Consider the following 25,850-nt stretch of genomic DNA (forward strand, 5'->3'; position numbering starts at 1 on the left):
CTGTGTTTCTCTCTCTCCATTAGAAGTATTCTTCTTTCTTATCACAGGTAAATTTTCCACCCTATCTCTTGACCTCATCCCCTTCTGCCTCTTCTGAAAGATTGTTGCTGCTTTAACATGACCTATACTTTTTCACCTCTGTGCCTCTGCTCATATGGATTGCCATTCCATTCATCAGAAAATCTTATTCAAGATTCACCATAAACATCACTTCTTGCCTCTTGCCTTTTCTGAATCTTGACTAGGAGCAATGCCTTTGTCTTGTGTATCTCATATTTTATTTATTTATTATGGGGCTCATTTGTATTGCAGTGATTGCATTCTTGCCCTGTCCTTTCTGGTAGATTATAAACTACTTATTTCTAACTCAATTTTGTATACTTAACAATGTCTCACACATTATAAGCATTCAATCTGTACTGAGTAATGATGAATAAAATAGATTGAAAGTCTCCTCATATACTGATTCCATATTCTGGTTAGTAAAAGCTAACCACTATTGTCTGCAGTCCCTACCATGAAAGAGGTACATTTTAGAAAAGCATATCTTTATTACTGAGCAAATTATCTACTAGTCACAGATTCAATTTCAAAAGAATCATTTCTCAATGTATATGTACCTAATCCACTTTTTTGTTTGTCTAGTTTAGAGATGTTTTCAAAATCCCATGTGGTAAAGTTGTGACAGACAGGATGACAATGATGGGCTTAAAAAAAAAAAAAAAGACTATTTACAATCTTAGGAGAAAAAAATCACTGTAGGTGTGGAAACTTTGCGAGTGGTGACAGGATATCCACTTCAACCAAACCTCTCATGCACCTTGAAGCAAGAGAAAAGCCCTTAGGTTTTACTAGTTTACAGAAATTAAGCTTTTTTCCTGATTGGGAAAAAAGTTATCTATGACAATTACCTTTCACTTTGTATGCTCCAATAAATAATAGTTGAATAGAAAATAAAAACATCAACAATAAGAGAATAGGTGATTAAGAGATAATAATAAAAACTGAAAGGAAATGGCAATCACTTGATTTTTCTTGCCCAGATTCTTTAGTGATTTTGTAGCAAGGCTAACTTAGCTAATGATCCCAAGGTCCAGGGACTGTTCTGTTCTTTCACACTACTCATGGGAGCCCCTCAACTTCTACACTCAAATATTTCTGAATATTTAGACTCTTGGGACAGTGCACTCAAATGAATAACATTAAGCTTCCTCCCTTGATTTTTTTTTTTTAACTCTTTGCTTTATTTCCCCAACTAAGATTTATTTTATTTTCTCTAAGTCCACTTATTGTTAATCACGACTTGCCTTACTCCTCTTAAAGAAACAAACATGATCTTTAGTTTCACTTCACCTAAACTTGCAATTTAATTAATATTAGTTAATACATCCTAAAACATTTCTTCTGCAAAGTCAGTAAACTCTTTTGCATTGGCTTCTTCATTTGGTGACTATTTATTGACCTCTTGCTATATGCTATTCACTATTCTGGATGCTGAGAATATAGCAGTGGTCAAGTCACACAAATTCCTGCTCTCAAGAAGCTTAAATTTTAGTGGGAGAGACAGATGACACAGACACATACATGTCAGGAGGTATTAAGTGCTATTAAAAAATAAGTGAAGCAGAGTAAGGCACTAGAAAGTGCTGGGGAAGAGCACTATTTTAAGTAGCATGGTGAAGGGTGAAGTGGGGGAACAAACTTTACAAGAATCTAGAAGAGGAACATTCCTGGGAGGAAAAAAAGCTGACTGTCAAAGCCCTGAAACAAGAGCTTGCTTGATCTGGTCAATGAACAACAGTGGATAATTAGAAAACTCTGCAGCTCATCAGACTGCACCAGCTAAAGTCTTCATTTAATTAAGGTTCATAAACTTTCTACTATTTTTTTAAATTACTTTCACAACAGAAATGGCCAGGTAAAATGCAAAATCATCTAAACTATACCACCCCCTTGATAATTATTGCTGATAACCACTAAGTATTCAGATAGTTCCAGATGAAGAAAACTTGACTCTAAAGCATCCTAAATGTGACATGTGACTTTGTGTGAGGGTAATTTAGTTCCTCCAAAGTCACCAGTTTATAATCTCTGAGAAGAGCAGAAGAGGAAAAATGAATGAATCAGGAGCAGAAACCTAAAGAATAAAGGGCAGGCAAAAAAAAAAAAAAAATTAGATCAATGGTCAGAGGAAAAAGTCTGAAAGTTAGGAAAAGAATCAAAAGAAAGTATGGTATTAGAGCATTCAAGGAAAGACAGAGTTTAAAGAAGGGAATAAGTAACAGTTCCAAATTTTACAAAGCACCAAATAAGAGCAGGACCTGAGAATTGTTTAGATTTATCAAGAAGGTCACTGGAGATCTTTGCCAATTCAATTTATTTAATACCAAAGTAGCAAAAACAAAAGTGTGATTTTTGTGGCAACTCTATTTTGCTGTCTATTCCCAGGGCCTAGAAAATAGTACCTGAGCTGTCCACATTCAATAAATATTGAAGAGCAAACAGGAATATGACAATTACAAGATAGAAATGTGCTTTGTGATTTTGGTCAAAGAGTATATGTTGGTGTGGTGATGACAATAGCAAAACTAGTAATATTTTGTGAGTCCTTAAGATATGACAGGGCTTCCCAGGGGTGCTAGTGGGAAAGAACCCAGCCTGCCAGTGGAGGAGACTTAAGAGACGTGGGTTCAATCCCTGGGTCAGGAAGATTCCCTAGAGAAGGCAATGGCAACCATTCCAGTATACTTGCCTGGAGAATCCCATGGACAGAGGAACCTGGCGGGCTACAGTCCATGGGGTTGCAAGAGTCACACACGACTTAGCGACTTAGGACAGACGGAAGAGATGGCAGGCACTGCACTGAGTGCTCTGCGGTGCAATATACAGTATGCACAACTTCTCAGAGTAAATACTATCATTATCCTTATGCTACAGTTGAGGAAACAGAGGCTGAGAGAGGAGAATGTAACCAATTTGTGAGTGCCAGAACTGAGATCTGAACACAGGATGTGTGAGTCAAAGAGGAAGGAAACTAAACACACGCACAATCTCATCTTAATAAATTATAGGTATTATGGGACATGTTCCATTAGGAACATGAAACAGGAAAGGAGTATAAATTTAGGGATGAAGAGGTACTTCTCAGATGCAAGAAGGGCCAAGCATGAGTGTTCTCGGAGTGATGCCAAGATCAGCCTCGCTGTACATTTTATAAATGGACTAGAAGAGACTGAGTAATCTGATGTTTCAAATTTTGCAAATGACACATTAAGCATCTCTAGGGTGTGAAATGCCAACCTGACAAAAATAAAACAAAGTATACTTAGAGAGTGACGAGCTCTAAGTTCACAAGACCCAAGAATGGGATCTGGCAACTCCATGAAGCAGGTAGGTGTCTCTCCATTTTCCATTTTTGTACTGCTTCCATTTTCAGTGTGTCCTACCATCCCCTGATCTGTTGAGGCCCTTGGATGGGGTCATCTATCCCAGGGAAAAGCTAAGGCTAAAGGCCCCAAGGACCCACCAAGCCAGGAAAAGACCCACCAAGCAGGCCAAGAAATTCAACTTGATCAAGCCTTGGGGTTCAGGACAGGTTATCAAGCCCTGTGGACTAGGAAGAGCCCAGCCTGGCATAGTCCCCAAAGGAGCAGGTGCCAGAACACTGTACAAGGCTCTACCTTCTCAAAGTGGACGCAAGCCTCTCTGGCCCGCATGCCTGGCTACTCTGCATGGAGATGATGAGCCTGCTGGACTCATTACTACAACATATGGCACAAACCAAAATACCAGGATGTTTAACAGCTTCTTAATCTAAATGGGATTCAAGGTCAACTAGAGTTTAACATGACAAAGAAAATTGTTTTCAGCCATCAAATGCTTCTTGAAAAGATATATGGTATATACAGTATTATATCTTAATAGATCACACCCCTGAAGTGCATGAAACTTCTCATATAAACTATTTAGTAGCTACCAGACCTCAGAGTAACAAATTTGTCTCTTAATACTTCTTGATTTATAATTCACATTCACCTGACTTTCAGAAACCAACAACCCTTAAGTTTTGGGAAACTAATGTGATTACAGCATCTTCAAAAAATGTTCAATAACAAATATCCCTACTGGATTTAAACCAAAATTAATAACAATGTTGTTTCCATTTCACTGAATTCATATTTTTAAAAAATACAAGGGATAAGTACTCTTATTATCCTGATTTCACAGATAAGGAAACTGAGATTTTGAGAAGTTATGTGACTTATCCAAGACCACGTGGCTATTAGTTGGTGGAACGGCTACTCAGAACTTGGGCAGTTTGTCTCCAGAACCACAATCTGAACCAAAAAACACTCTATATTGCATCCATTCTCTTCTACAAAAATAAAACATCATTATTATACAAATCCTTTTACATTAATCTGCATATTGATCCATGTCAAATCAAATCCTCTAATCTAGCACAAGTAAATACTACATAGGTTAAACAAAACAAAAGCAAAAACATAAAAACAAGTTACTGTCCCATCCGCAAAAGCATCGTTATGAAAATGTTTATCTATACTTTGTAGCTTATTAAGAAAATACTAAAAGCAGTACTGTGTACAGTTTTCCTAATAAAAATAGCATATGTGCCTTAAATACCAAATCTTAAATTTAGGGATCACAACAAACTGAGGAAAACCCTTAAAGAGATGGGACAACCAGACCACCTTAACTGACTCCTGATAAACCTGTGTGCTGGTCAAGCAGCAGCAGTTAGAAATGGACATGGAACAATAGACTGGTTCAAAATTGGGAAAGGAGTACATCAAGGCTGTATATTGTCACCCTGCTTGTTAACCTCTATGCAGAGTACATCATACAAAATGTTGGGCTGGATGAGGCTCAAGTTGGAACCAAGATTGCCAGGAGAAATATCAACAACCTCAGATATGCAAATGACATCACTCTAATGGCAGAAAGCAAAGAGGAACTAAAGGGCCTCTTGATGAAGGTGAAAAAGAAGACTAAAAAAGCTGACTTAAAACTCAACATGTAAAAGACTAAGGTCATGGCCCTGATCCCATCACTTCATGAAAAACAGATGGGGAAATAATGGAAACGTGAGAGACTTTATTTTCTTGAGTTCCAAAATCACTGCAGATGATGACTGCAGCCATGAAATTAAAAGATGCTTGCTCCTTGGAAAAAAAGCTATGACAAATCTAGACAGCATATTAAAAAGCAGAGACATGAATTTGCTGACAAAGGTCTATATAATCAAAGCTATGGTTTTTCTAGTAGTCATGTATAGATGTGAGAGTTGGACCGTAAAGAAGGCTGAGTGCCAAAGAATTGATGCTTTTGGATTGTGGTGCTGGAGAAGACTCCTGAGAGTCCCTTGGACAGCAAGGAGATAAAACCAGTCAATCTTAAAGGAAATCAACCCTGAATATTCATTAGAAGGACTAATGCTGAAGCAAAGCTCCACTACTTTGGCTGACTCATCAGAAAAGACCGTGATGCTTACAAAGATTGAAGGCAGGAGGAGAAGGGGACAACAAGAGGATGAGATGGTTGGATAGCATCACTGACTCAAAGGACATGAATTTGAGCAAACTCTGGGAGATGGTGAAGGACAGGGAGACCTGGTGTGCTGGGGTCCATGAGTCTCAAAGAGTCAGACAACTGAGCAATTTAACAACAACAACAACATCCTCTTTCCATCTGCTCTCAAATAGAGGGAGTGGTTTCAAGACTGAAGAGCACCATTAGAGAGTCACCAGAGGTCATGTGGAACACTTCTCATCAATAATACTTCCATATAAAACAAGAGCAACTACTCTGTAGAGACAAAAATTCTATCTAGAAAAAAAGTCACCAATGAAAGGAAAACAAACCCAAAGCTGTTCTAACATTTTCACTAGATTTTACATAAATAAAGACCACCAAACACTAAGCAGTAAAAGCAGTGGTTTGTAGAAAATGAGCTTGGAAGAAGTCAGAGGTGTGGAGTCATATGGATATGCAGTTTAATATGTATGCCTGATATTAAACACCATTCACACGTTTTACACTTCTCCCACATAAAAGAAGCCATTTCAAACTGTTTAATATTGGGAATAGTCTTTATTTTTTTAGAGTCACATTCCGAAATATTTATGGGTGATATGACTTGCTTCAAAACACTTCATATTGGGAAAAGAAAGCAGTGGAAGGAGAAGCAGAGAAACAGAATAGGCCAGGAGCTATGAATTGTTGCAGCTGGGGGACAGAAATAAGAGGTCTCACAATATGATAGTCTTTATGCTTTATTGACACTGTTCTAGTTATTTATGCATATATCTGACACGTCCCACAATGAAAGATTTTTTTTAACCTGTTGAAGAGTTTTTAAAGTATTATCCTACTTGTGTTTCTGTTGGTATAATTTGTCCACCAGATAAAATGATCTCTGACAACAATTTAAAATTCAGAGTATGAGCAGAATACAGATGCCATCACTAAAGCATGTACAGCTTATCATCTGCCTCTCTGAGTTCATGGAAAGCCTGGGTCGATGTCACAGGTTCCATTTTTTTAAGGTATAGTTTGATTTCTTTTGCTCCTCAGCTGTATAATTCTAGTCTCAGCTAGCCATTTTAAGAATTTATTTTGTCCTGTAAAGCAAAGAGTGATGTATAATTCTTGAATGAGAACAGCAATGACCAATAAAAGACTTCATTATATGTGACAGTACCACCAAAAGATGGTGGACTCTCAGTAGGAATTGTCGAGTATAGTTTCAATACACTTTTTTTTAAATTAATTTATCTTTTAATTGAAGGATAATTGCTTTACAGAATTTTGTTGTTTCTGTCAAACATCAACATGAATCAGCCATTAAGCCACCATGTCTTGGAATGTCCACTGATGTGTTTCATTCTCCTTTAAGTCTTCTCATCCAAAGCTCATATTTCACATGTTAATTTTGGTTCTCCTGATTGTTCTCTGACACCAAACTGCAAAGTTCCCAACTTTGCTTCTATTAAATAAATACAATGGCATTTGTGTGGTGAAATCCAACTTATTACTGAAGTGCTTCTTGGTTGTTAACCAAATTTGTGCAAAAAAAAAGAAATGTTTTCAAGATATGTTGATTAAGTAAACATAATGAAATTTGTTCACTGAAACCAGCAAACCAAAAGGACAGTATCATTTAATTTTATTTTATTTTACAACCTGTTTTACAAACATCACAATACTATCTATCTCAGAAAACAGCCCTCATTGACTTCATTAAGAATTACATGAATTGCTACATATGAACATTTTGTTGCATATAAATGAAAAATATACAACAAAAAGAAAAATTAAAATGATCTTTGAGTTACCCATACTCTTATTTTAGATTCACACACACAAATTAGAATTTCCTTTCAAAATGACCTTAACAATGGCATTTTTTATACTTTCTCTGACTCAGGATAGCTTACTGGGGTGGGATGAAGAAGGGAGGGAAAGACAGCAATGGATTTCATTTTGAGGGAGCACTTTTAGCCTGAGTAGTGATATCCTTTCTCTTAAATGATAACTTAATAATAATTTAATTAGGTACTTGCCTTTCTGTCACTACACAGGATTGCTGTATACTTAATCAGAAGGGAAGTCCACTGGGCCAAAATTTCTAAATTACTTCCACTTTCTTTAAGAAACAAAAACTCAAAGTTTGTTATCAAGGGAAATAGATAAACGGCTTCCAAGTTCGACAAGCCAGGGTGTTGTAGGGGAAGCAAGGAACTGCAGAAAGAAAAAGGAGCTGCAAACACAAGCGCCTTCTCTAACCCCAGCTTTGTGGTACTTCCAGTCACAGGGCACATCAGGAATCCTCAGAGCTGTGAGGTGAGTGTCATCACCCTCACCTGAAAAACAAGGAGACTAAGGGTCAGAAGGTGATCCAGGACTATAACACAAGTGCATCTGATTCCAAAACTTCTCCTACTCCACTCAACTGAAAAAAAAAGGAATACGTCCCATCATTCTGCTATAACTTAAAATAGCTTCATGAACAGGCCTGTGCTTGGCCACAAAAACTTAACTCTAGACAAACACACACAGTCCGGGGCCTGCTGATCCTACACAACCATTCTTAAGGACAGCAAATGCATTTTAATTCCTACTCCTTCCTAATTTACAAGCATGCAAAAACCAAATGTTTACAAAGGATGATAAAGTAGTTGTGTAACTATCTTGCAAATAGTCTCATGAAATAGATATGCTAGTAAAGAACTACTAAGCAAAAAGCAAACAATCCAACGAACCACAGTATCCCCTCTCCAATGTTACTATACCAAAATAAGTGATATGGGAGTTATTCAAATTTTACTTTCTTAGGAGTTGATTACGGAAAAGCTGCCTAGCACTCAGAACCAGTAATCACAAACTTCACACAGCAGTAGGAACGCACAGGGATTTTCAATTGGTGTTTATCCAGTTCTGTTTGCTCCATCTGGAATTACAGTAAGACTGTGACAAACACTGTAAACTGGCTCACTCAACACCCAGTGCCAACCACCTTTCTCCTTTGCTTAGCTCTACTTTTAAGGCTGACAAAGCGAGTACTGACTTTCCCTGACTCTTTCACAAGGTGGCGGATAGGAACAGGAAACTCAGGGATGTGTGTTAAGTCTCTGGTGGTGGCTTAGTCACTAAGTCATGTCCAACTCTTGTGACTCCCGTGGACTGTAGCCTGCCAGGCTCCTCTGTCCATGGAGATTCTCCAGGCAATAATACTGAAGTGGGTTGCCATTTCCTTCTCCAGGGGATCTTCCCGACCTAAGAATCAAATCTGGGTCTCCTACACTGCAGGCAGATTCTTTACTGACTGAGCTATAAGGGAAGCCCAAGTCTCTAGCCAATATGACAAATAGAAGTCCACTGGTGAAATTTTCAGGCAGCTTTTGATTCTCATGATAAGAGGGACAGATGAAGCTGGTAGCCCCTCTATTGCACACACACTCCATCCCTTTCTGCCCAAAGCTGGAGCAATCATTTTGCAACTATGAAGAGACAAACATGAGGACGAATGTCAGTGAGTCCAAGAACAGCAGAGCAAAACATCAGAAACAGCTTGGGTCACTGAGCAGCAGAACCAGCACTGGCAACTGCCTACCTCCAGTTTTCTAATTGTATGAAAACACTGGATGTCTATTTGTTTAAGCCACTTTAAGTCAAGCTTTCTGTTGCTTGAAGCTAAACATTTCCCTAACAGATAAAACTCCCTGGTAGCTCAGCTGGTAAAGATTCCACCTGCAATGCAAGAGATCCCAGTTCGGTTCCTGGGTTGGGAAGATCCCCTGGAGAAGGGATAGGCTATCTGCTCCAATATTCTTGGGCTTCCCTGGTGGCTCAGCTGGTAAAGAATCCACCTGCATTGCAGGAGACCTGGGATCGATCCCTGGGTTGAGAAGATCCCCTGGAGAAGGGGAAGACTATCCACTCCAGTATTCTAGCCTGGAGAATTCCATGGACTGTATAATCCATGGGGTCATAACGAGTCAGACACAACTGAGCAACTTTCACTTAAAAAATTTAAACCACTAAGTTTAAAAAACTTAACCCCCTGAATCACTCTGAGTTTTAGTTTTGCATGCTGAAACTGATAATACACTGGACTCTAAACTAGGCATTGACAGTGACTGCTTTGACTTAGGGCAAGTTATTTCACCTCTCTAAGCTTCAGTCTTCTCACATTTGTAAAGTGATGTCTGCTCTGCCTACATCACATGACTGATATAAAGTCAAGTGAAGGACCTGACTGAATAAACCTTAAAGTGCATCATGAATATAAAAGTTATATGCTGCTGTAATCTTTAGTTGCCACCTCTCCCACTCTCAAATCCTGCAGCAAATATGGCACTGAGTTTAGAGAAGAACACTAAAAAGATACTACCAGTCCTGGGTGTTCCTTGGAAGGACTGATGCTAAAGCTGAAACTCCAATACTTTGGCCACCTCATGCGAAGAGTTGACTCATTGGAAAAGACCCTGATGCTGGGAGGGATTGGGGGCAGGAGAAGGGGACAACAGAGGATGAGATGGCCGGATGGCATCACCAACTCGATGAACATGAGTTTGAGTAAACTCCAGGAGTTGGTGATGGACAGGGAGGCCTGGTGTGCTGCGATTCATGGGGTCGCAAAGAGTCGGACCCGACTGAGCGACTGAACTGAACTGAATGTTTTTTTTCAATTGTTCTTTTCTAAAAGATGTTTATGCTACCTCTCTAGCCAACACAGAATCTATACACCAAAGGGGTTCAAATCTAATGGAGAGAAATGATAAGTATGTGTGCTGTGTTCAGTTGTTCAGTCATGTCCAACTCTTCTCAATCCCATGGACTATAGCCTGCTAGAATCCTCTGTCCATGGGATTTCCCAGGCAAGAATACTGGAGTGGGTTGCCATTTCCTCCTCCAGGGTATCTTCCTGACCCAGTGATCAAATCTGCACCTCTTGTGTCTCCTGCATTGGCAAGGGATTTTACCACTGTGCCACCTGGAAAGTCCATAGGATAAGTGTAGTCATGGCAAACAAAAGAGGTACTGTAAAGTTACAGATATTCTAAGTCCTACTGCTTAACTCATCTGTTGGTTAGTTGTACTTGATTTAAAAATTTAATTAAAGAACAGCTATACCAAGAAATAACCAATAGTGACTTTGTGACTCAATACAGTTCAGTTCAGTTCAGTCGCTCAGTCGTGTCCGACTCTTTGCAATCCCATGAATTGCAGCACATCAGGCCTCCCTGTCCATCACCAACTCCCGGAGTTCACCGAAACTTCTGTCCATTGAGTCGGTGATGCCATCCAGCCATCTCATCCTCTGCTGTCCCCTTCTCCTCCTGCTCCCAATCCCTCTCAGCATCAGAGTCTTTTCCAATGAGTCAATTCTTTGCACGAGGTGGCCAAAGTATTGGAGTTTCAGCTTTAGCATTTAACCAATTTCAAACCTCTTATTCTATGAAAACACAATAGCATTTTTCTGTTCTTTGAAAAGGCTTAAGATTTAACTCAAAAACTGGCTCCAAGTTACATACATATATTGAATGACTCCCCGTTTAAGCTCTCACATAGTAAATCATAAGTAAACAGATGTTATTTGCAAAGAGAAAGGAGTCAATTCAAATATAACTTGCTGTATAACAGATTTGCAAAGTGAGCTCACCAAAGTCCTAAGACCACAGGGCACATTCAAATGTAAAGAATGAAATGGAAATCCTCACTTAACTGAAACCCTCTATAAGCACATCTTGTACACAGCATAGCCATCAACATCACCTGGAAGCTTGTTAGGAAAGCAGAAGGTCAGCTGTCCCAACTTCACAGACATACTGAGTAGGAATCTATATTTTAACAAGATCCCTAGTGATTCACAGGCACATTAAAGTTTGAGAAACACTCTTTCCCACCCAACTAGCATTTAGATTTAATATTCATATAAATAACCAACAAGCCAAGAAAACTTAATTACCTCCATATCAGACACTAGGAAAACATTTCCATAATATTCTGCCTTTCCTACTAGTTTACCTAAATCACAGTTCTAATAATGACACTCAAAATTTTCAGTGACTCCTCATCACCTACCCTATACAGTCTAAAGTTCTTAGCTTGATTGTCAAGGTCCCCTGTCATCTGAAAGTAACGCCCTTTCCAATTCGGTGCTCCACCCTAGCCCCTTCCCATGCCTAATGCCTATTCTCAAAGTGTAAGATTCCCCTGGAGAAGGAAATGGCAACCCACTCCAGTATTCTTGCCTGGAGAATCGCATGGAAAGAAGAGCCTGGCAGGCTACAGTCCATGGAGACACAAGAGTAGGACACAATTTAGCAACTAAACCACCACCACCATAGAAAACACTACCCACAACAGAACCACCTGAGGCCTCATCCTTGAATCATATTCTCTAGGGAACAGAACTGGGAAGGAGTGATCTTAACCAGATCTCCCAGGTGATTGTTGGGAAATGATCACCCAGCCTTTCAGGACTAAGTCTCTCATCCTCAGTCAATTTCCTACCAATGCACCCAAGCACGTGCCTTAGTGCCAACACTGGCCCCATATACATGTCTGTTGTCCACTTCACATCGTATTAGAATTACATGCTTCCATGCCTGTTTCCCATTGGAGTCTCTGAACATGGGAAATGTGTATTATGTATCTTTGTATCTCCAACATCTGCCACAGTATCTGGCACAGTAAGTGTTCAATATTTGCTGATTTATTGCATCTTTGTTCATACTAGGAAAAAAGAAATTGAAACAAAGTTAAGTTCCATTATTTGAAAACTACCTAAATTAATTACAGTGCAACCATCCAATGGAATGCTATGTATTCATTAAATGATGATACTATTTATTGATTAGAAGGATACCCCAATCCTTCCTTTTTATAGTGAAAAAAAGCAAATTGCAAACACATTATAAAATAATCTTATGGAATATACACAAAAATGTTAACAGTGGTTATTTCTGAGTGATGGGATTGCAAATGACATTATTCTCTTCTTTGTATGTATTACTTGAATTTTCATAAGTATTATACTTTTATACTTTAAAGCTAGTCTTATTGTAAATGTTTATGGAATGAGTGTCCTTATAGCAAATGATGGCTTCACTTATTCAGCTTCCAAGGACAGGGATTTCCAAAGCTGGGAATGATCCAGATGTTGGCAATGATCCAAAGGCTGGTGGTGGTGTTGCTAAGAAAGAAGAACATAGGAAATGGGTAGTCCTTAGCAACTGGCTCTCACCAATGTTCCTCCTATTGTCTGGGACTCAAAAATATTTAAATGTCCTTTAATATCTTATTACATAATACTTTTCTAATGAAAACTGTGGCTTCTAATGGAAACAATTTTGACTATATCAATTAGCCTCAGCATAAAGAAACAATCATTGTCAATTTTTTTCAGTTGTGAAACTCAGCTTTCACGCTCATCTCACTTCCCCCGTTGGCTCTTCTCTCACTTTTCATAATGCTTTCTGTCCAAAATGATTTGTTAAACACTATGTTTTACTTGATTTAGCATGATACCAAAAATGGATGGCCTTGCATATGTCAATGACTTTCAGTTGCTATCCCCAAATTGGGGCATTGCTTCTGCCATGAGAATAATAGGTAGAAAGAATGAAAAGATGCCCCCAGCATTTTTTCTTCTACTACAAGGAAAACTTTCAAGCAAAATTCATTTCAATTAGTATTTCACACGAAATAAGATGAATTGAAGAAAAATAACTAAAACAAATTATATCTCCAGCAGCAGGAAGAATGTGTCAGTTAATGTGTATTTTTTCATTAATTTCAACATTCACCTTAAAAGCAACACAAAGAGAAAAACAAAGAAATAATTTCATTAATCAACAGTTGGAATTTACTACAGTTTAGATCAAATTTGAATGCTTTGAATATATATTTTGCTTGAAGAATCAGTTCAGTTCAGTTGCTCAGTCATGTCTGACTCTTTGCGACCCCATGGACTGCAGCATGCCAGGCTTCCATGTCTTTCACCAACTCCCAGAGTTTGCTCAAACTAACATCCATCAAGTCGGTGATGCCATCCAACCATTTCATCCTCTGTCGTCCCCTTGTCCTCCTGCCTTCAATCTTTCCCAGCATCAGGGTCTTTTCCAAACAGTCAGTTCTTCCATGAGGTGGCCAAACTATTGGAGCTTCAGCTTCAACATCAGTCCTTCCAATGAATGTTCGGGACTGATCTCCTTTAGGATGGACTGGTGGGATCTCCTTGCAGTCCAAGGGACTCTCAAGAGTCTTCTCCAGCACACAGTTCAAAAGCATCAGTTCCTCAGTACTTAACTTTATTTATGATCCAACTCTCACATTCATACATGACTACTGGAAAAACCATAACTTTGACTAGACAAACCTTTGTTGGCAAAGTAATATCTCTGATTTTTAATATGTTCTCTAGGTTTGTCATAGCTTTTATTCCAAGGAGCAAGTGTCTTTTAACTTCATGGCTGCAGTCACCATCTGCAGTGATTTTGGAGCCCAAAAAAATAAAGTCTGACACTGTTTCCATTGTTTCCCTATCTATTTGCCATGAAGGGATGGGACTGGATGCCATGATCTTAGTCTTCTGAATGTTGAGTTTTAAGTCAGATTTTTCAGTCTTCTGTTCCACCTTTATCAAGAGACTCTTTAGTTCCTCTTTGCTTTCTGCCATTAGAGTGATGTCATCGGCATATCTGAGGTTATTGATATTTCTCCCAGCAATCTTGCTTCCAGCTTGTGCTTCATCCAGCTTGGCATTTCACATGATGTACTCTGCATATAAGTTAAATAAGCAAGGTAACAATATAAAACCTTAACATACTCCTTTCCCAATTTGGAACCAGTCTGTTGTTCCATGTCCAGTTGTAACTGTTGCTTCCTGACCTGCATATAAATTTCTCAAGAGGCAGGTCAGGTGGTCTGGTATTTCCATCTCTTTCAGAATTTTCCACAGTTTGTTATGACCCACACAGTCAAAGGCTTTGGTGTAGTCAATAAAGCAGAAATAGATGTTTTTCTGGAACTCTCTTGCTTTTTCCATGATCCAACAGATATTGGCGATTTGATCTCTGGTTCCTCTGCCTTTTCTAAATCTAGCTTGAACATCTGGAAGCTCTTGTTTCACGTACTGTTGAAGCCTGGCTTGGAGAATTTTGAGCATTACTTTGCTAACGTATGACATGAGTGCAATTGTGCAGTATTTTGCACATTCTTTGGCACTGCCTTTCTTTAGGACTGGAAGGAAAACTGACCTTTTCCTGTCCTGTGGCCACTGCTGAGTTTTCCCAATTTGCTGGCATATTGAATGCAGCACTTCAACAGCATCATATTTTAGGATTTGAAATAGCTCAACTGGAATTCCATCACCTCCACCAGCTTTGTTCGTAGTGATGCTTCCTAAGGCCCACTTGACTTCATATTCCAGGATGTCTGGCTCTAGGTGAGTGATCACACCATCATGATTATCTGGGTCATGAATATCTTTTTTGTATCGTTCTTCTGTGTATTCTTGTCACCTCTTCTTAATATCTTCTGCTTCTGTTAGGTCCCTATCATTTCTGTCCTTTATTGCACCCATCTTTGTAAGAAATGTTCCCTTGGTATCTCTAATTTATCTTTAATTTTCTTGAAGAGATCTAGAGATCCTCTTTCCCATTCTATTTTTTCCCTCCCTTTCTTTGCATTGATCACTGAGGAAGGCTTTCTTACCTTTCCTTGCTATTCTTTGCAACTCTGCATTCAAATGAGTATATCTTTCCTGTTCTCCTTGAAGAATAGCAACATAAAAATATGGATTGTTATAGATTAATAAACTTGAACACTCTTCCTACTTGGGTTCCCCTAAAATGTCCTTACTACAAAAAAACATAAAGTAAATAGAGGGAAAACACTTTAAAAGATTTGCTAAAATATTAAAATTCAGTAAACTGAAATATAAGAATTTTTAAAGCTATTTTTTACACCTAGCTCAAAATAACCTCTCCAAAAAAGCAAGATGTGACTACAACTTACTATTCTCTAGGTTCAAGAAATATGGCTGCTCATTTGTCAAGTTTAGAAGAAATGCAGTTATTGTCATAAACTCCAAGCATGCAGACATGCAACCTATGCTTCCAAAATGTCTCAGGAGGTGAAAGGGATTCTAAGCAAGAGGGAGACAGAATGAGCTCTTCCCTTTTGTTTTGAAGTGACCACATGACTCAAGCTAGTTCCTTTGCTTCTCAGACTTTGTGACTTCCTTATCTGTAAAAACAGGCACTGGGCAAGCTGATGTGTAGGTTCTTTCCAGGCAAAAAAATTTAGGCTCTAATTCTGCACACTCTCCACACACATACAACCTGAACACATCATATTTTATAATATATGAAAGCTACAAATAAAAGAACTTCATTTTTGCAGATCTTTCCCACTAAATTTTTGAAAAAGGGAAAAAGATACAATTTTACCATACAATTATTTCACTTTTCAAATATTAGCATCATCCCTTATTACTCACTAGTATTAGTAAACCATGCCTTTTTTTTTCTCTAGCCCCCTAGCTATAAGGAAATCCGTATACCAACTATTGAATCAGCAGGAATCATGAGATGAACTAAAGGCAGAAAAATATCTAAGATATAATGATAATTAGTTTTGTTTTCCAAAAAAGTAACTAAAGGCAGAAATTCCAATTTCCTAAAATATTATATTCCAACATAAAAGATAGTTCAGTTATCAAATCAGTAGTCAAAACTAATATTCACTTAGTACTATTGGTAATCCATAGGCTTGGTAATCCAAGCCTATGCCCCAACCAGTAATGCTGAAGAAGCTGAAGTTGAATGGTTCTATGAAGACCTACAAGACCTTTTAGAACTAACACCCACAAAAGATGTCCTTTTCATTATACGGGACTGGAATGCAAAAGTAGGAAGTCAAGAAACACCTGGAGTAATGGGCAAATTTGGCCTTGGAGTATGGAATGAAGCAGGGCAAAGGCTAATAGAGTTCTGCCAAGAGAACGCACTGGTCATAACAAACACTCACTTCCAACAACACAAAAGAGGACTCTACACATGGACATCACCAGATGGTCAACACCAAAATCAGATTGATTATATTCTTTGCAGCCAAAGATGGACAAACTCTATACAGTCAGCAAAAATAAGACCAGGAGCTGACTGTGGCTCAGATCATGAACTCCTTATTGCCAAATTCAGACTGAAATTGAAGAAAGTGGGGAAAACCACTAGACCATTCAGATATGACCTAAATCAAATCCCTTATGATTATACAGTGGAAGTGACAAATAGACTTAAGGGACTAGATCTGATAGACAGAGTGCCTGATGAACTATGGATGAGGGTTTTGACGTTGTACAGGAGACACGGATCAGGACTATCCCCATGGAAAAGAAATGCAAAAAAGCAAAATGGTTGTCTGGGGAGACCTTACAAATAGCTATGAAAAGAAGAGAAGTGAAAAGCAAAGGAGAAAAGGAAAGATATAAGCATCTGAATGCAGAGTTCCAAAGACTAGCAAGGAGAGATAAGAAAGCCTTCCTCAGTAATCAATGCAAAGAAATAGAGGAAAACAACAGAATGGGAAAGACTAGAGATCTCTTCAAGAAAATTAGAGATACCAAGGGAACATTTCATGCAAAGATGGGCTCAATAAAGGACAGAAATGGTATGGACCTAATAGAAGCTGAAGATATTAAGAAGAAGTGGCAAGAATACACAGAAGAACTGTACAAAAAGAGCTTCACGACCCAGATAATCATGATGGTGTGATCACTCACCTAGAGCCAGACATCCTGGAATGTAAAGTCAAGTGGGCCTTAGAAAGCATCACTATGAACAAAGCTAGTGAAGGTGATGGAATTCCAGTTGAGCTATTTCAAATCCTGAAAGATGATGCTGTGAAAGTGCTGCACTCAATATGCCAGCAAATTGGGAAAACTCAGCAGTGGCCACAGGACTGGAAAAGGTCAGTTTTCATTCTAATCCCAAAGAAAGGCAATGCCAATGAATGCTCAAATTAGCGCACAATTGCACTCATTTCACACACTAGTATGGAGAAGGCAATGGCAACCCACTCCAGTACTCTTGCCTGAAAAATCCCAATGGACGGAGGAGCCTGGTAGGCTGCAGTCCATGGAGTCGCTAGGAGTCGGCCACGACAGAGCGACTTCACTTTCACTTTTCACTTTCATGCATTGTAGAAAGAAATGGCAACCCACTCCAATGTTCTTGCCTGGAGAATCCCAGGGATGGGGGAGCCTCGTGGGCTGCCATCTATGGGGTCACACAGAGTCAGACACGACTGAAGCGACTTAGCAGCAGCACACGCTAGCAAAGTAATGCTCAAAATTCTCCAAGCCAGGCTTCAGCAATATGTGAACCATGAACTTCCTAATGTTCAAGCTGGTTTTAGAAAAGGCAGAGGAACCAGAGATCAAATTGCCAACATCCGCTGGATCATGGGAAAAAACAAGAGAGTTCCAGAAAAACATCTATTTCTGCTTTATTGACTATGCCAAAGCCTTTGACTGTGTGGATCACAATAAACTGTGGAAAATTCTTCAAGAGATGGGAATACCAGACCACCTGACCTGCCTCTTGAGAAACCTGTATGCAGGTCAGGAAGCAACAGTTAGAACTGGACATGGAACAACAACTGGTTCCAAATAGGAAAAGGAGTATGTCAAGGCTGTATATTGTCACCCTGCTTATTTAATTTATATGCAGAGTACATCATGAGAAACGCTGGGCTGGAGGAAGCACAAGTTTGAATCAAGATTGCCAGGAGAAATATCAATAACCTCAGATATGCAGATGGCACCACCCTTATGGCAGAAAGTGAAGAGGAACTAAAAAGCCTCTTGATGAAAGTGAAAGAGGAGAGTGAAAAAGTTGGCTTAAAGCTCAACATTCAGAAAACGAAGATCATGGCATCTGGTCCCATCACTTCATGGCAAATAGATGGGGAAACAGTGGAAACAGTGTCAGACTTTATTTTGGGGAGCTCCAAAATCACTGCAGATGGTGACTGCAGCCATGAAAGTAAAAGATGCCTACTCCTTGGAAGAAAAGTTATGACCAACCTAGATAGCATATTCAAAAGCAGAGATATTACTTTGCCAACAAAGGTCCATCTAGTCAAGGTTATGGTTTTTCCAGTGGTCATGTATAGATGTGAGAGTTGGACTGTGAAGAAAGCTGAGTGCCGAAGAATTGATGCTTTTGAACTGTGGTGTTGGAGAAGACTCTTGAGAGTCCCTTGGATTGCAAGGAGATCCAACCAGTCCATCCTAAAGGAGATCAGTCCTGGGTGTTCATTGAAAGGACTGATGCTGAATCTGAAACTCCAATCCTTTGGCCACCTCATGCGAAGTGTTGACTCATTTGAAAAGACTCTGATGCTGGGAGGGATTGGGGGCAGGAGGAGAAGGGGACGACAGAGGATCAGATGGCTGGATGGCATTACCGACTGGATGCACATGAGTTTGAGTGAACTCCAGGAGTTGGTGATGGACGAGGGGGCCTGGCGTGCTGTGATTCATCAGGTTGCAAAGAGTCGGAAATGACTGAGCAACTGAACTGAACTGAACTGACTATAGAGTACTTTCACATGTGTGATATTAATAATCCCCCACGATCTCTGAGGAAGTACCGTAACCATTCCCACACTATAGCTGAGGAAAGTGAGACTCCCTGACATTAACTGTCCAAGATCATAAGGCTAGAAAACACCAGATTCATTACACAACCTCCTGAACTTTTCCTCTGAACCTCTTGCTCTCTCCCTGACATTTTACGCATTCATAAATCTTTGTTTCAAATGAAGCACATTTTCACCTAACTGAAAGTCGATGGTTGTTCTTAAACAATTACTTGGGAACAAATATTTGAAACATATAAGACAGGAAAGGGTTGATTTCATATCTCGATGTATTTTGGATCTTTACAAATTATAAAAAGGAAAAGACCAAAACTCAGTAGAAAATCAGAAGAAAAAGACAACCAGAGAGTTAATGAAGAATCCAATGCAAATAACTTTGAAATACTCGAAATAAAAAGGCTTAATCTTAGTCAATTAAATAATTGCAAATAAAAATAAATTAAAAAATAAACTTTGTTTTCTCACTGTCTTACTAACAAAACTTTAAAAATTGATCATGGGCTAAATTGACCTTGGTTTAGGGGAAAGTTACTCTCTTTCCCCTAAAATGTAAGGAGGACTTACATTTCAATTATTTTAACATGTAACACTATTTGAAAAGTTTTATTCTCTTCATGCCTGGCCGGCTACATTCCATGGGGTTGCAAAAAGAGTCGGACACAACTTAGCAACTAAACAACAACAGTCCCTGGTGATTATTTGTGGGTTGCAAGCAGCTCCCATGCTTACATTCAACTTGGTTGATGCAACAATTCAATTAGATAAAATAATATATGTTAAAGCATTTTGCAAACTGAAGAGAATATACAAATGTACAGTTTAGGAAGACTTTTTGTTGCCTCTGCACCTAGGGCTTCATGCTAAACTGTGCTTACTGGTAAGCACAATTCCTCAATAGACACTGCATAATGAATTGGAGAATTCTCTTTTAAAATGCAAATATCCACCCAGGAGCCAATACCTTTAAGCAGTGTGTCTCAAATCTTTCCACTAAATTGTCCCTAATGTCAAAGAGACTGAGCTCCTTCCCCAAGAAACCTAGAAGGTCCTCAAACTTTAACTACCTCCAAACCTTTTTGGTAGAAAAGTACTTTTCTCACAATCCTTCTAATAAAATAGAAATTCCAGGAAGATGTACTAGATTAATCATGAGGCCTTACCCAAAGGACAGGGATACACCCACTTGAGAAATTTGACCTTTAAAGGGTATGTGTTACTCTTAGCAGATGAGACCTTAAATATTGGATGAAAGGCATGGAATAGAAAAGCAGGAGGGAAAAAACTGGGATCAAACACTTAGTGATTTAATCCTCGGAATCACTATTCTTTTAACCAGTTACTCAACTCCTACTGCAGGTAGCAGCAGCAGCAACTTCAGGTACAGTTTCCCTTGCCCTCATAAAGTTACAGTTTTTAATTCTAATAGATACTGGTCAATTTGCCCTTCAAAGAGGTTTTAATCAATCAATTAATTCTGCACTGATGGTGCTGCACAAGAGTGCTTCTTGAAGGGCAAGTTAAGCACTGAAGCAAATATAATTACATCATGGGACAGAGGGCAACTTAGACATGAGGTTAGAAAGAACTTCTTTTGCTAGGTAGTCAGTGAAGGTTTATCTGAGGGAGGGACATGTGAGCTGAGAACCAAACTATGAGAAGGGATTAATCATACACAAATGGAGAAGAGTGTTCCAGGACAAAGGTGTGAGGTAGTGTTACCAGACTCAATGGTCAGTCACTTGGGGTGTATAGCCAATGAACATGCCAAGCACTTTTAATCAAAGCAAAAGCATTTATTCCTTATGAAAAATAAGGAGACAAAGAGATAGCTTTCAAAGCACTATCTCCCTGAACAGCAAGATCAGGGAAGTTTTAAGCTAAGCATGCATGCATTTTCATGAAAGGATGAGAGTAATCTCCCATGCAGACGTGGCATTCTCAATGTGTCCGTGCAGTGCAACCACAGGCTCATACCCTGCATGTGCAAAAATGGCAGCAATCTCTGCCCTCGGGGGTGGAGATTTCACCATTAAAATTAGGCAAAGGTCACTCTAGGTTGACAAAATCCAGGCACCTCATTGAGGGAAGTCACGGGACCCAGCAAAGGTCAGTATCATCATTCCTTAGGCTCCAGTTATTCTGGTGGTTGAGTGCTAGAGAGGGTTTGGATCCTGCAAAATTGCTCAATAATGTGCTTCAGACTGGTCTTTACCTTCAAAACAGAACTGGGACATTTTTTGACTGATTTATTATCTCTTGTATGGTTACTTCTTTAACCTGATAACAGTCATTTGTTCCTGCATTTTTTGTTCTTCTTAAAATTATTAATCATTGAAACCTATTTTTATTCCACGTGAAGACAGAGGAGCTCATAGTTCATCTTTCCTCCATCATCAGTAAAGAGAACACAAAGGGATTCTGAAATTCACGATCTGATTCTCACAGCCTAAACTTCTGTGTAGCACGTCTTACAGCTTCTCTCATTGCCTTTTATTTTACTGCTGTAAGATCTGACATACTCTGATTTGACCCCATCCCTTCCTATGACTTCCCTGGTGGCTCAGACAGTAAAGGGTCTGCCTGCAATGCGGGAGATTTGGGTTCGATCCCTGGGTCGGAAAGATCCCCTGGAGAAGGAAATGGTAACCCACTCCAGTATTCTTACCTGGAGAATCCCATGGATGGAGGAGCCTGGCAGGCTACAGTTCATGGGGTTGCAAAGAATCAGACACTAACTTCACTTTCACTTTTCACTTCCTTATTACTCTCTCACTAATAGTAGCATATGCTTGGTACATTCAAGGGACAAAAAGGTGGCCATGCTTCATGATTAGAGCAGGAAGACCTGTGGATGATAAGTTTAGAGAGGCAGGGGCCAAACCACAGAAGGCCTTGTAGGACAAGGTAAGAAGGTGAGACTTATTTTTATTGCAGTGGGAAGCTACTGGATGGTTTTAGGCAGGAGAGTGATGGAATTTCACTTAGTTTTTTAGAAAATCATCTTGTTTACTATGCAGGCAATCTGTAGAGAAGCAAGACAAGAAATAAGAAGACCAGTCATGAAACAACTGAAATCATCCAGATAAGAGATAATGGTGACTTGAATTGTGGATTTAATAATGGAAATAGAGAGAAGGTCCAATTTAAGAATATATTTCAGAGTTGTGGAACTTGGTGTTAATCTGGATATAGTATAAGAAAAAGAAAAGAATGGTGAATGAATCCCACGTTCTCAGACTGAGCTATCTAGTGGATGGTGGTACCATTTATTAAGATAGGCAGAGGATCAGAAGGGATGTTCTATTGTGAACACTGTGGTCAAGACTCCTAGTTGCCTCCCAAAATGTACTAACCATGTCTTTCTAAGTGACCAAACCCCAATTTTATTCCAGCTAAAAGACTACAATTCCCAGCCTCTTCCTACTGCTAAGCAAGGTTATAGAACTAAATTGTGGCCAATAAGAAATAAGTGAAAGTGTTTATGTTGCTGCTGCTGCTAAGTCGCTTCAGTCGTGTCCGACTCTGTGTGACCCCATAGACGGCAGCCCACCAGGCTTCCCCGTCCCTGGGATTCTCCAGGCAAGAACACTGGAGTGGGTTGACATTTCCTTCTCCAATGCATGCAAGTGAAAATCGAAAGTGAAGTCGCTCAGTCGTGTCTGACTCTTAGTGACCCCACGGACTGCAGCCTACCAAGCTCCTCCGTCCATGGGATTTTCCAGGCAAGAGTACTGGAGTGGGGTGCCATTGCCTTCTCCGAAAGTGTTTATAGGACTTCTAAAAAACTGAAAGAGCTAACTTGGATGGGAGTTTCATCTTCTTTGCCTTATATGTGATCTTCCTTCATACTGCCTATAATAAGGAAGATGGCTGGCCCTACAGCAGCCATCTTAGTCATGTGATAACCTTCAGAATGGAATTCACATGTTAAAATCTCTAATTAAAGAGTTTAAATGAAGCCTAAATTGCTGGTGATTTAAGGAAGCAGACACACCATTGTTGGACTGCCAATCTCTAGGCTTCTCTTAAATGGAATAAATTCCTGTATATTTACAATTATTTTATAGATTATGTAGATTATTTATAATTACTTACAGATTACGCAGTCACACAAAATCCTGCCTGATAAATCCTGGTATAAAGAGAGACATGATATGCTCATTAAATTTTCCAGTTAGTAGAGTCTCCATTTTAAGGATGAGAAAACTGAATGTCAGAGAAGTTACTGGCCCAGTCAGTCAGCTTGAGATAGCGGAAAGATTTAAACCAAAGGCAGTTGACTTCTAAATTCATGTTTTTATACTATGCCACCCTGTACTAAAAAAGAAAAGCAGAAGGAAGGCACCAGAGTCAAATGTTTCCAATAGTACAATCATGTCCAGTTTTGCACCTGGTCCCCCAAAGTAGCTCTACTCAGTCTGATATAAGGAAGAAACTTCTTCTACATAAAAGTGTTACTATTTATATTTATATAAAGGTCAGTATTGTATCATGCTTGCTTTTCTTTTTTAAAAAAGAAATATTTTTATATTTTTCAAAATTTTATTTTATATTGGAGTATATTAACAATGTTGTATTAGTTTCAGGTGTACAGCAAAGTGATTTAGTTATACATACACATGTATCTATTATTGGCAGGCTACAGCCCATAGGGTCCCAAAGAATCGGACACAACTGAAGGACTTAGAATGTATATACACATATTCACTTGATCCATTCAGCTTCGGTTTACTTGTATTAAAATGCAATTTTAATTACACTTGAAATTAATATTGTAAATCAACTACATGTCAATAAAGAAATTAAATGCTACTTATATTTACATGGTCTCTTATAATTAAATGCTGAACTTCTTTCTGAATCCCTCTTGCCATACTAAGGTATTAATAATTATGGTTTCTAATACATACTCTAACACTGAGCCAGGGCCTTCCCTTACATGACCCTTATAGAATAATAATAAGCTCTCCAGAGCTTCCAACACCAACAGGTCTACTAACAGTTCATCTTGACCACAGTTTCATGGTTTGTTAGATGATTATCTCATTAAGCAGAGAAACAAATGCTTTGTACAATAAAAACATTATGCATCTATTACTCCTTCCTCAATCTACCAGTTCTGTCCTTCAAAAGAGAAAAAAAATCAGATTACTGAGGCAAGCCTTATTTCTTACAAGGTCAAGTAAACAACTAGCTTAAACTTTAGGTGTTCCTAGGTAGTCAAAAGGGAAGGGTTTTTTTCTTTTTTCATTGAAATATAATACGCACATTGTGAGGTACACAGGTCTTAAGTAGCCAGTTCAATGAAATTTTACAAAGTGAGCACACCTGTGTGACCAACTCCCAGGTCAGATTGCAGAACATTTTCAGCACCTAGAATGCTTTCTCATACCCCTCTAGTCACCACCCATCCTCTCATAAAGTTAACTACTGTCCTGACTTCAGATTCTACAAATTCAGTTGCCTCGTTTTGAAACTGGTATAAATGGAATAATACAGTGTTCACTTAACATTATACCTGTAAAAATCATCCATATTCTTCTAGATAGCTATAGTTTATTCTTCTGCATAATATTCCATTTATCCATTCTGGTAACAGACATTTGAATTATTTGCAGTTTTAGGTATTATAAATAAAGCTGCTATGAACACTCTTGTCCAAGTCTTTCCATGTATACTAAGGGAGATTTTTCACTTTGAATTTTTTATTCTCGTTTTACTATTTTATTCATGATGTTATACAAAGAACATTGCCTATAAGTTTGGGAGTAATACCTCCAAAGTAAGCACAGGTACTTTGGCTAAAATATATTCCGCCTAATTCAGTGCTCTGAGAAAATTCCCCTGAAGACTTGAGCATTGTCAGAAAAATAATGAAAAGGAAAGAAAGCAGGGTAAACAGCCTGCTCTATAGGAGACAGAGAAAGCTTGGGAAACAGGTAATAGAAAATATAAAATAAAGAGAAGTAGCTGAGTCCTTCCTATAAATTTTCAAGTTCTCAGTGAATTAGATAATCATTGTTTGCAAAGCCTTTAAGTTGTGTCATCTACCACCACTAAGACAGTTCATCAAGATGCGTCCATAAAGTTAGGTGGCTTTTTCCTAATCTTTGGCAAGTACTTTAACTTCCTGGAGTATGCTGGGCTCCCTAGTGATGAGGTGATTACATCTAATAGGTAATGACACCTTTTAATATTCCGACCACATAAAGATTCCAATAGCTGAAAACTCTGATTTCTCTTCCTCCTCCACTCTGAAAAATAAGTTAACAAATTTTATTAAGCATTTAAAAGATGTATAATATGGAGTGTGGGTTGGAGTGCCTCTCACAGCCCAGCCTCATTCATTTATTCAAAATTTATCACCCTATTACATAATACGTACAAAGTTCTGTGGTAGATGCCTCAGAGGCTAAAAAAAAAAAAAAAAAACAGTGTATATATAAAATATTTATAGATTAAATGGCGTATCTAAGATTTGCTTCCAAATAAAGGAAGATAAGAAAATGGGGCATGATGAGACAGGACTGGCCATGTGTTTGATGGTTGAAGCTGGGTAATGGAGTTTCACTAAGCTGATCCATCTGTTTTGTCTGTGTTCAAAATTCTCTCTAATAAAAAGTTCAAAAACAGCATACACAATATGTGTCAGA

The 25,850-nt window shown here is 38.7% G+C and overlaps 1 protein-coding gene across 2 annotated transcripts in view; it reads right to left on the minus strand.

Annotated features, from left to right (window-relative positions):
• PLCL1 (phospholipase C like 1 (inactive)) overlaps positions 1 to 25,850 on the minus strand; it is a 392,170-nt gene that overhangs the window by 265,962 nt on the left and 100,358 nt on the right. The window lies entirely within an intron of this gene.

This window comes from Bos mutus, chromosome 2, assembly GCF_027580195.1.
Source record: "Bos mutus isolate GX-2022 chromosome 2, NWIPB_WYAK_1.1, whole genome shotgun sequence".
Taxonomy (NCBI): Eukaryota; Metazoa; Chordata; class Mammalia; order Artiodactyla; family Bovidae; genus Bos; species Bos mutus.